This window comes from Thalia democratica, chromosome 1 (genome assembly GCF_965202585.1).
Source record: "Thalia democratica chromosome 1, ktThaDemo2.hap1.1, whole genome shotgun sequence".
NCBI classification, from domain to species: Eukaryota; Metazoa; Chordata; class Thaliacea; order Salpida; family Salpidae; genus Thalia; species Thalia democratica.
Genome location: NC_139165.1, coordinates 73,855,641 through 73,867,491, shown reverse-complemented (window position 1 = coordinate 73,867,491; position 11,851 = coordinate 73,855,641).

Below are 11,851 nucleotides of genomic sequence, written 5' to 3'. Positions count from 1 at the left end.
TAGCAAAAAGTAAGTTTCAAAAATAGAGATGTCACTTACTGCTGAGGAAACAACGAAAAGTTTTATACCAAAATGTACCGCACAGAATATATTGTGTGGGGAAATAATCTAATTATTTAGTCGCATATTTTTAAGTTCCTTAAAGTAAAAATATTTTTCTATATTAAAGTATAAAAAGCGTCTAAAATTTGTACAAGGTAGGCAAAAATTTATTTTTGAAGTTGTTTTAAACGTAAAAACAAGCCAGGTATGCCTTTAAGACGATGTAGTCAATGTAAAATGTCTATTTGATAAAGTACAGGTTAGTTTTATGAACAGGGAGACGTTCAGTTCCAAACCGCATTCATTTCCCACACGCGCAATATTCCCATCCGCACAATTCCCACCTAATAAATCCCTGAACCGTTTACCAACCAAGGGTAATGTTCGGTAGGAGCAAATGTAGGTAGACGGATAGACTACTTTATTTAAACTAAAATTTAAAGCTAATTAAAAGTGAATTTTAATTGATAAGTAAACAAAATCTGTACTCTTTATTTCTCCATTAATTATTGTTCACTCCTATTCACTTACAAGTAGTTATAATTCTAGTTTATATAACGACGTCGTTAGAAATAGCAGGAAAAACTATTTCAATTAACAACACCACTTTAGAATATTAACAAACAAAACAGTTTTTTGTAGTATGTTTTCTATTACCGGTTTTCGAAACATTAAAAACAATTTTATATGGATTAGGAGGAAATCTCCTTGTTAGCCTTTTGAGCCAAAGATTTTCATACACGTAATTATTTCGTATGATATTTCTTATTGTATTTATAAATTTGATTATCACATCTAAAGTCTTAAATTTCTTTTAAAACTTCAATTTGAAAATAGCCTGAAGTTTAATTTTCTATTTTTCTAAAGACTAACTGTTATATAAATGAAGTAAAACTTAAAGACTTAATTTACATTTGAGTCTTAAGGACGTTAAAATAAATATTTAATGATAGTCTACAATCGAAACGATAAATACGGTTTTTGTTTATAACTTGTATACAACTATAACTTTATGTTTTTGTTCATTTAAACTTTTAAGGTATTTGATATTATGTTTAAGAAAACTATATGCTATTGTAATTAGTTTCAATACTTAAACTTTCTGCAATAAAGAATACATTGATATTAAGAAACATGCTGTGCTTTATTTGTACATTTTAATCTTTGAATTTTTAAACCATATAGTTAGATGTATTTGAAAAACTTAGATGTGTAGAACATAATGGTATAAAAAAAATGCTTCATCCAAGATTATTTATAAAATATTTTATTTAGTTTTCAATATTACTTTGTTTTTAACAGATTAGAAGAGAGTTTCCTAAACTCATTTTCGTAGTCTCCTAATTTGCAGAATGATAATAAATATTTGATCATGTTTATTAGATGTCACCCTTTGCTATTTAACTACTCAATTACTCTTTGCTTTCCTTGATAAAAATTTCAGCCTTCAATAAATTGATTTCGTCTACTTTGCAAAATATTGGATAAATATCTAGTAAATTTTGACATAAACTAAAGAGTGAAAGCAGAATGAATTTTATTTTATTAAACATAACAAAAAGTTTGCTAAAAAGTAGTCTTAAATAGCAATATTTTTTATCAATGTGTAAGGTGCTTATTTTAACTTAAAATAAATTATTTACTTACATTTTTCAAATATGGTCTTATGCTATTTTTATCATATGAAAACTTAATTTAAAAATTTTCTTCTAAGTAAAACTTATTAGCATTTAGTTCGCTATTTTTAAGTTAAAAAGACTTAATAATATACAGCTTGTCCTTGACAAGACGTTAAAAGATACCCGAGGTGTGCGACTCGATAGCTGAAAGGTCCTTCGTGCACCAGGTCCTAGGACCAAATATTCGAAACGTTTTTTTTTGTCGTTCTAAAATCTATTCAATTTAGAATAATTCAAAAAACAACATTTAAGAACTTTCAAAAAGCGAAAGAAACGCTTAATTTTGTTTTATTCCACAAAATAACATTTTATTTTCTGAATTCAAGCTTAACAGTGATTTATTTTAAAAGTTTACAAAAATTTGAAGTTATACACTTATTTCAATTCTTTAATTTCGTTATTTTTGCAAAAAAACAATATTTCCCATACAGAAAACAAGTGGAAAAAAGAACTGTTTGGGTTGAGTCCATACAATCAGTCTAGGTTTATATCGTAAGTTGAAAATTTTATAAGAGAAAAAAAAAAGTATTTTTAAACAGAACAGATAATAGTTTAGACTTTTCTTTAAAACATTTTATTGATATTTAACTCTAATACCTAGATTACTACTTTTTGTTTTATATAAAGTGTTTTTAAATCATTTATTGATTAATTGCTGTAAAACATTTTTAAAACCTTAGTTCATAACTGCTTGAAAAATTTCTACCTAGTTTTACGTATATTTCCAAAGAGCTTAGTACTTTTATTGAGGTAAATAGTTATATATTTAAGTTAATAAATTAGACGTTTGTTAAAACATAATATACTTAAATATTATACTACAGAAGGAAAGTAGTATACTAATATTCTATTTTTTTTTGTCATGTAATTATTTTTTTAGGAAGAACAATACGAAATCAATCTTTTCTCATTGCAGGTTGTCAAAGATTCTCTACAGAAAACTTCAAAGAGGTATTAAACAAATTTACATCCTAATAATTACAGACCATAATCAAAAATGGTCATTTTATAAACTTTTGAGGAGAAATGCTGTTATAGTTACAAACATAAAAGTTATGCTCATAACTAAAATAGAAGAAAACAATTAAAATTAAGATTTCTGTAATAAATTATTAAGATATTTGAAACAAAATTGTTCTACTCTATAGTATTCATTCAAATTTTTCAATTAACCTAAATTCTAGAAGATGTATATTTAGAGATAAAGAATTATCTTTCATAGCTTTTACAAGGTTAATAGCTGCTTAAAGGTATTTAATGTTTAATGATTGTAAGCTATCACATATTACATCCTTATGACTTAAGCTAAAAAAGCCAATAATTTTGTTAAAGATATCTACAATATTTAATTAAATATTATACTTCTAAAAGCTTATTTACTAATATTTTAAATTACATAATAATCTATAGTTACTATTGATTATTTATTTTTACTGAATATTGAAAACAAATAAATAACTTAATTCCTAAAGCTATAGTAAACTCATTGAATCTATGTAAAGTAATAATTAAAAACAATCTATTAACAAATTTTTCTCAAACTTTGATAATAACTTTTTGTTTTTTATGATTTAAATTCAATTTTTGTTTAAATATATACAAACTTTATAGTAAAAAAGCTTATGTAAAGTATTGTTGTGTTAAACGTTATAAATCTTTTATTTTTTTAAATCTTAATATAATCGTTTCAGCTTAAAATTAGTATAAGCATCACTTGAATAATAATACCAATAGTTTTGTTTTTTATTTTGTTTGCACATAATATCTTAAATTTTAGAAAATCCTCCCAACTTAAAAAGTTTAGTGTAATCATGGTAAAATAGATACTAATAAAAGTAGTTAAATATAATCTTATTTTTAGCTTTTCTAATAATTTAAACAGTAAAAAAAAAAGTTGTTATCCGTTATTTCAAATAACAATTTTGATTAGAACAAAATTACTTCTTAATGTTCTTAAAATTAGCTTTTTTATATTATGTTAACAATTTGTGATTTGCAGTTTAAAGTTTTCAGCTAAAAAGATTTAATATATATTGTATGTATACAATACTATAATAATGTATAGCTGAAAGTTTTAAATATTTTATTTCAATGCTGTTCTTCTAAAAGTATTACCACTTACAGCTATTGTACTGAAACATTTTTAAACATATTGACTTTTACCTTTTCTGCTTGGAATAAAAATAAGCTATGTGCTTTTATTAAACAAAACTACATTTATTTGTACATTGCAAATCATTGAAATTTATTGTATTTTGTGTATTAGTCTATAATTTGTTTGTTATTTTTATTATTAAATTAAGCTTTTTATTTTCTATATGTATGCCATCTACTACAAAACAACCAAAAATAAAGTTTAAATAAATTTAATATTTAAATTAAAAAAAAGTTTGAAAATTATATGACAATTAACTCAATTTTAAGTTCTCAAAATACCTGTTATCTTTTTAGCTATGAAATTAGATATCTTGTAAATGTTATTTTTTAACTTCAGGGCATAGGGCAGGTCCACCTTCATTTTTACCAGATGATCTTACTTTATAGAGTTCAGACATTTTAACAGCTTAAAAATAATCTAAGTAATTTTTGAGATATATGTGATCAAAGTCGGTGACCTCAATAGGTTCCTTATGGAAAGCCTAAACCATAAATGCAAAAAAAAGACTATTTCATTAAAGATCTATATTCTCCTTTATTTTTAACCTATCTTCTTCAAATTTTCACAGAAAGTTCATAATTAAATTAAAAAAAGATTGAATGCATAATTTTTTTAATTAAAAAAATAAATTTTTTTATTGAATAAAACTATCAATTTTTTTTTGTTTTTTTTACATACAATTTTAATTTTTTAATATTTTTAAGCTGAACATTTAAAGTCTTTTAAATTAAAAAAGGAACATTTCCTGAAAGTTTGAGGTCTCTAGCTAATAAAATAAAGGAAGAGGTAGATTTTTTTTATTTTTGTGAAAATTAACCCTAAAAAATTTGTGATCCATGCGTTTGTATTGGAAACTGTTTACAAAAATCACAATATCTCAAAAGTTAAATAAGATTTTTTAATTATATAAAAACTAGCAAGTATGTTGTATTTAAAGCTTTCATATAAGAGCTAATGTTAATTTTAGTGAAAAAAAATGTTGGACTACCCCTTGCCCTTAATTCATATTTATATGGTCATTTATACATTTAAGGGCATAGGGGGGTTAACACATTTTTTTACAATTTTATCTTATTTTAATTAGTTTTTACTAAGCTACAAGATGCTTTTTACAGATTCTAAAAACTCAAAATAATTTTTAAGATATAACCAGTCAAAGTCGGAGGCAACAATAGGTTCCTTATGGGAGGCGCAAACTCAAACGAGAAATAACTAGAAATCACTAAGATAAATCTTCTCCTACGTTTTTAAAATAACTATCTCAAATTTTTAGGAAATGTTCCTTGGAATTTTTAGAAAGTTCCTTGCAACAGAATTTGCTAAATATTTCAAGGAACATTTCCTGAAAGTTTGAGGTGGTTACCTCAAAAACGTAAGAGAAGATAGATTTTTAGTGAAATAGTCTATTTTTCCGTTTTAGTTTGCGCCTCACATAACAAACCTATTGTTGCCTCCAACTTTAACTGGCTATATCTTTTTATAGTTTGATTTTTTTAAATCTGTAAAAAGCATCTTGTAACTTAGTAAAAACTATACAAAATTAAATAAAATTGTGAAAAAAAAGGTGTATACCCCTCTATGCCCATTTCAAAGCTAAATGTAGTATATTTAGAAAATTAGTTTCTTAAATTTTAAAATTGTTGTTTTTGAGCTATGAAAAATTAGAACTAATGTAATCTGTTGTTTAAAGTTCTTTTTTCAAACCAAATTTAGTTTTAAATATGAAATTTACTTTTTCAATAAATTTTTAAATTTTAATTTTTGGTTAAAACTTTTAATTATTTGAGGGCGATTTTAACAAAAAACTTAAGTGTAAAAATTTTATCAAAAGTTAACTGAATTTTGAACAATTTTTGTTTATAGAATATAAAGTTTAGTGTCTCAATAGAAATAGCTGTTATACACAAGAAAAAAAAAACTCTAACTCAAGGGTCAGCAAACTGCAACCTGCAAGTAGCATTTAAAATTTTCTCTCAATTTATCTAATATAATTATTTTGTTTTTCAAAAAGTATTTTATAATTTCAGTGTTATCTTTAAAAGGTAATCTAATGCTTAAATTTTTATAATGTTTTAATTAATATAGTAAAAAAAATGTTTTTCTAAGCATTTTGAAATTGTTCATTTTTTGACCTGCTCTAACATTAAACAAAAATAACTCAATTAAATTACCATTACAGTAATGCTCAGTATTTTTTTACTAGAGAAATTGTTTGTACTATAAGTTCTGTTTTTATTTGAAAAATGACTTTAACACTTGTACTTACAAAAACCTTGAAGAAAATTCTAAACAATCAATGGCCACCCTGCTTCAGGCAGGGTGGACACTCAACATTGAATAACCTTGAATTAGAAACTTAAGGCAAAATACCTTTAAATTTTGCAGTTTAATATATATAAAAAAAAATCGTGGAATCATAAACAATATTTACTCACACATATTTAATTTAGATTACTAGAAAATTAGGAAAATTTAGACCCATACAAAATATCCATTTTATAACATATATTTTTTTCAATATTTAAAACTTTATCTATCAAAAGCACACTTGAAGCAGCATCACATAATCATTTTAATATTTTTATGTTATTTAAAATTTGTTTTTCACTTAAAATTAAATATTGAAGAAAAAAATGACAACCAACTTTGTACTTTAAAAACCTTGAAAAAAATCAGAAAAACCAGTGTTCACTATTTTATAAGAACCTTTTACATTCTAAACATTTAATTTAAAACATAGCTACTTTGCATGATACGGGTTATGTAAAATGTGCTTTAAAGTTACAGTATAAAATATGTGCCATAGGGGTATATTATTTTTTCTATAACTTGATATCATTTTAAAGAGCTTTACCAAATTTTACCTACAACATAAAGTGCAACAAAAAGTAACGGGCACTAGCTCTTTAACTTTTTTCTACTGAAATGCTTTTTAAGACATAATAGAAAATTTTGGTAAATAAGTATAATTTCATTGATTCATGAAGTTTTTATACAACAATATTTATCTAAATTGCTCATATTAAGGGCATAAGAGGGTCCACCTTGTTTTATAAAAGTTGGATTTATTTTGTAGAGTTTTATTTGAGCTATCAGACATTTTTAACCGCTTAAATAAATTTAAAGTAACTTCTGAGATATATGCAATCAAAGTCAGTATCAGACTTAAAATTTAAGGAGAACATACACTTTTAGTCATTTTTTAACTTTCAAGAAAATTGATGGTGAATTGTGGTCCATACATTTGTAATGTTTTTTACAAAAACATCTATATCTCAAAAACTAATAACTTTTTTAATATTTTATAAAAAATCAACTTATAGTTTATACAAAAGCTTTAATATAAAAGCCATTATTAAATTTAATAAAAATATGTTGGACTCCCCCCTTTGCCAGTAATGATATCCTCAGTTATAATAAACGCAATTTTTAAATAAATACAAAGAAGTATCAGAGTTGTTAATTTTTTTTCAGATATTTCTTCAAGGTTTTTGAAAGAACACATTTTTGGGTCTAATTTTAGTTTAAAGCTAAGTTAAAAGTTAAAAACTGTGCTAAGTAGTACATCAACATTGAAAAGATACTGTAAAGCTACTTTAAATTGTTTTTTATTTTAATTATTTGATGATGACAACTTTTTTATTTATTTGGTAAATTTGTTATTTCTAATTAAAATTAAACTATTTATAATGCAAAAATTGTTTAAAATTCCAGGTTCTTCCAGTTTTTCTATTGATTTTTGTTCAAAATTCCAAGTTTTTTGGTAATTTTATCAAAATTCTAGGTTTTTTTAGCCTTAATTGTAAAATTTGAGGTTTTTTTTGTAAATACTTATTTACATGAAATTTATAAAACAAGGTGGACCCCCTTATGCCCTTAATATTAGAAATTTAATAGTTAGATAAATATTGTTGTATTAATAACTTCAAGAATCAATGAAATTATACTTATTTACCAAAATTTTCTATTATGTCTTAAAAACCATTTCAGTAGATAAAAATTAAAATAAACTAGTGCTCAATACATTTTGTTGCAGTTATGATAAAATTTAATTTACTTTGAGATTTGCTAAATGATTGTTTTGTAAAATAATTAAATTTTCTTCAAAAGTAAAACAAAAAACTTAGCAAGTATGAAAGAATTTATTATACAATCTTTTTTTTTTTTGGTTTTGTCAGGAAATTCAATCCTTAACAAAATAGATTTAAAATAATTTGCCTTAAAAATGATTTTTATTTCAAATCATGAAAATAAAATTTATTTTGAATATTTTTAGTTTTGTTTTTCCTGTAGTTTCCTAATTTTAGTTAGATAAACTTAGTTTAATTTAAACAACCTGTTTTTTTTTGACAGAAACCTATTTTAACCCTCAAAAATATAAACTTGAAATAATAGTTTAAAAACAAACAATTGTAAATTACAAAGATAACAGTAATTTTGAATATTTTTTTTTAATAGTTTCATAGCTTAAATTAGATAAAATATAAGGGCATAGGGGGGGGGGGGGTTGGTAAACACTCTTTTTTGGTTTTTGATCTTATTTTATAAAGTTTTTACTAAGCTACATAATGCTTTTTACAGATTTAAAAAATTCAAAATAATTTTTGAGATGTAGCTGGTCTAAGTTGGAGATAGCAAAAGAATTCTTATGGGAGGCGCAAACTAAAACAGCAAAAATAGACTATTTCTTTAAAAATCTATCTTCTACGTTTTTTGAGATAACTACCATAAATTTTCAGGAAATGTTCCTTGACATATTTAAAAATTCTGTCAGAAGGAATTTTTAAAAAATTAAAAAATAAAAATTTCATTACAAACATAAACAAAAAAAAACAGTTTATTTTAGTTTTTTGTTATAAATTTTTTTTATTAATTTTTTTAAACTCTGTTCTGACAGAATTTTTAAATATTGCAAGGAACATTTTCTGAAAATTTGAGATAGTTATCTCAAAAAACGTAGGAGGAGATAGATTTTTAGTAATTTCTAGTTATTTGCTGTTTTAGTTTGCGTCTCCCATAAGGATTCTTTTGTTATCTCCAACTTTGACCGGCTATATCCCAAAAATTATTAGGAATTTTTAAAACCTTTAAAAAGCATCTTGTAGCTTAGTAAAAACTATATAAAATAATATCAAAAACCAAAAAAGGTGTTTACAGTAATCTTCCTTTATTGTACCATCATATGTTTCTGTGTGTTAACAAATCAACACACTTTAACTGGGTTCTGTAAAAAAATAAATACTGTAATGAAAGAATAGAAGCTAAAGTAGGTGTATAAGTGTGTTCATTAAAATTAAAATAAAATAATTTCTACATATTTTTAGAGGTTAATAGTTATTTATAGGTAAAATACTTACTTTAAATCCAACTGTTATAAAACTATTTAATATTTGTAATTATTAAGTCTAAATTAAGTAAAGTAAACCAAAAAAAATCAAAATACATCCAATAATTACGTCACAATATATATGAACATTAAAACAGCTATTTAATTTGTATTGTAAAGTTAGTTAATTTTGTCTTTATGTTTGGGAAAGCAGTAAAGCACTTTAATATGAAAAGTAGTATGTAATCTATTTTGAATACTTCTATTCTTTCAGTACAGTATTTATTTTTTTACCGAACCCAGTTGAAGTGTGTTGATTCGTTAACACACAGAAACATATGTTGGTACAATAAAGGAAGATTACTGTATAATTTGTTTTAGTTTTTATTATAGATATTTTAAATAATGTAAGAATCTTTTAAATTGTTTTTTTAAATTAAATAATTTAGTTTTTCTACCTTTAATTATATTTGTTCACTACTATCAAACAATATTTTTAGTATATTGATATTTCTAATCAAGTATTAAATTTAAGCTTTTAAGGGCATAGGGGGGTCCGACATTTTTTTTTTTACTACAAATAAAATTGTATCTTGTATGAAAGTTTAAAGTACAAACTACAAGCCAGTTTTTACAGAATTAAAAAATCTTATTTAACTTTTGAGATATTGTAATTTTTATAAAAAGTTTTTGATACAAACGTATGGACCGCAAATTTTTTAACGTCAATTTTTTTGGAAATTTAAATAATTACTAAAAATCTATCTTCTTCTCATTTTTTGAGCTAGAGACCTCAAACTTTCAGGAAACGTTCCTTTTGTAATTTAGAAGACTTTGAATGTTGGAATTTTGAAACTATTAAAAAATAAAATTTTTAGACAAAAAAAAAACATAAGTAGGTTTTTTTAATATTTTTTTATTTTCAAATTTAAAAAAATTTCTGCATTCAATCTTTTTAAAATATAATAATACACTTTCTGTGAAAATTTGAAGAAGATTTCTTAAAAAATGAAGGAGGGGATAGATTTTTACTGAAATGGTATTTTTTTCATTTTTAGTTTGCGCCTTTAATTAGGAACCTATTGAGGTCACCGACTTTGATAGCTCATATCTTAAAAAATACTTTGATTTTTTTCAAGCGGTTAAAAACGTCTGGTAACTTAGATAAAACTCTATAAAATAAGATCAACTTATAAAAATCAAGGTGGACCCCCCTATGCCCTTAACCTATAAGCTCAAGATTTTTGGGTGATTAAAGCTATTTTAAATTTATTTCTTACTTAAGTGTTTGAATAGATTTCTTTTGTTAGGCAAAATCAAAACAAATAAGTTTTTGTTCTTAAGTAAGTTATGGTGTTTAGTTGATTTATATAAATATTGATAAAAAAGGATACACTATTTTTTATAAGCTAAAAATTAGAAAAAATGTGGATATAAACTTAAATTATTTTAAATAAAGTTTTCTTTTATACCAAGAAAATCAGTTAATTTGCAAAATAAAAAGTTCTTATTTTTATTTTTCTTATAAAAATATTTCAATATTAAAAAAAATAGTAATGCTTAACTAGTTTGTATTAAAATTATTCATTCTTAACTCTTTAATATATAGATTTATATTTGATGTTCTAAATTGAACATTTAAGTGTAAATTTATAAATTGAACATATCTCTTTAATTTATGTCAACATTTATTGTTTTTTAGTAAATATTTTTCTTTTTACCTGTCATGTTTACTAAAAATAACAAATAACATGTTTACTAAAAATCTTTCAAGGTTTATTAAAAAATATTAAAATTAAGTGTAAAGATGTTGATCATTAAAAAGTATATTTGTTCAAAATGAAATCAAAATAAAAATAGTTTTTGTTTAAAAAATGTTAACTAAATTTTGTTTAATTGCTCTTTGTCAGGTCATACAAAGTTTTTAAGTTTAATCTAAAATTTTTGTTGAAACAAACATTGCTTTTAAATAGGTAATTCAGCTTATTAAATTATTTTAAAAGCTTTATTTCTAGTTTGCCATAAAAATATTTTAAAGCAAACAAGTCATATTAAATTTGGAATTTTCAAGAAAAAAAAAACCTAAACTAAACTATATATTTTGATTAAAGTCTTTTTCTAAACTTTGTTGGAAACATACACATAGTTATTTTTAAAGTTACAATAAACTGTAATTAAAATTTTAAGTTGTTAAAAATCACAAAGTTAATATAAATAATAGTTTTATTTCTAAAACTATATTTAATAAAAGTATATTTATGTCTGATTCAACTTTTTCAAAAATCTTACAACAGTTTAGCAATAACTAGCATTATTTATGTTTTACTAGAGTTTTTGTTTTAATTTAAGCTTTAAGAATACTATCAGAGTTTCCGAAAAACCTTTGACAACATTTTGACATTTAAATTTAATTCATTTGACATTATAAGCAAAAAAACCTGTCAAATTTTTATTTTTTTGAAATTAAAAAAAAAAGTGTTTGTAGGTCTAATTAATAAAATATAAAAGTCATAAAAATTAACAAAATATTTGTTAAATGAATTAAAATTACTAAAAACTTAGTTTTACTAAAAACTAAAAACTTAGTTGGGCAAAATTTCAAAAGTATTTACAATTAAAAAATTGCTTGTAAATATTAATTAGACT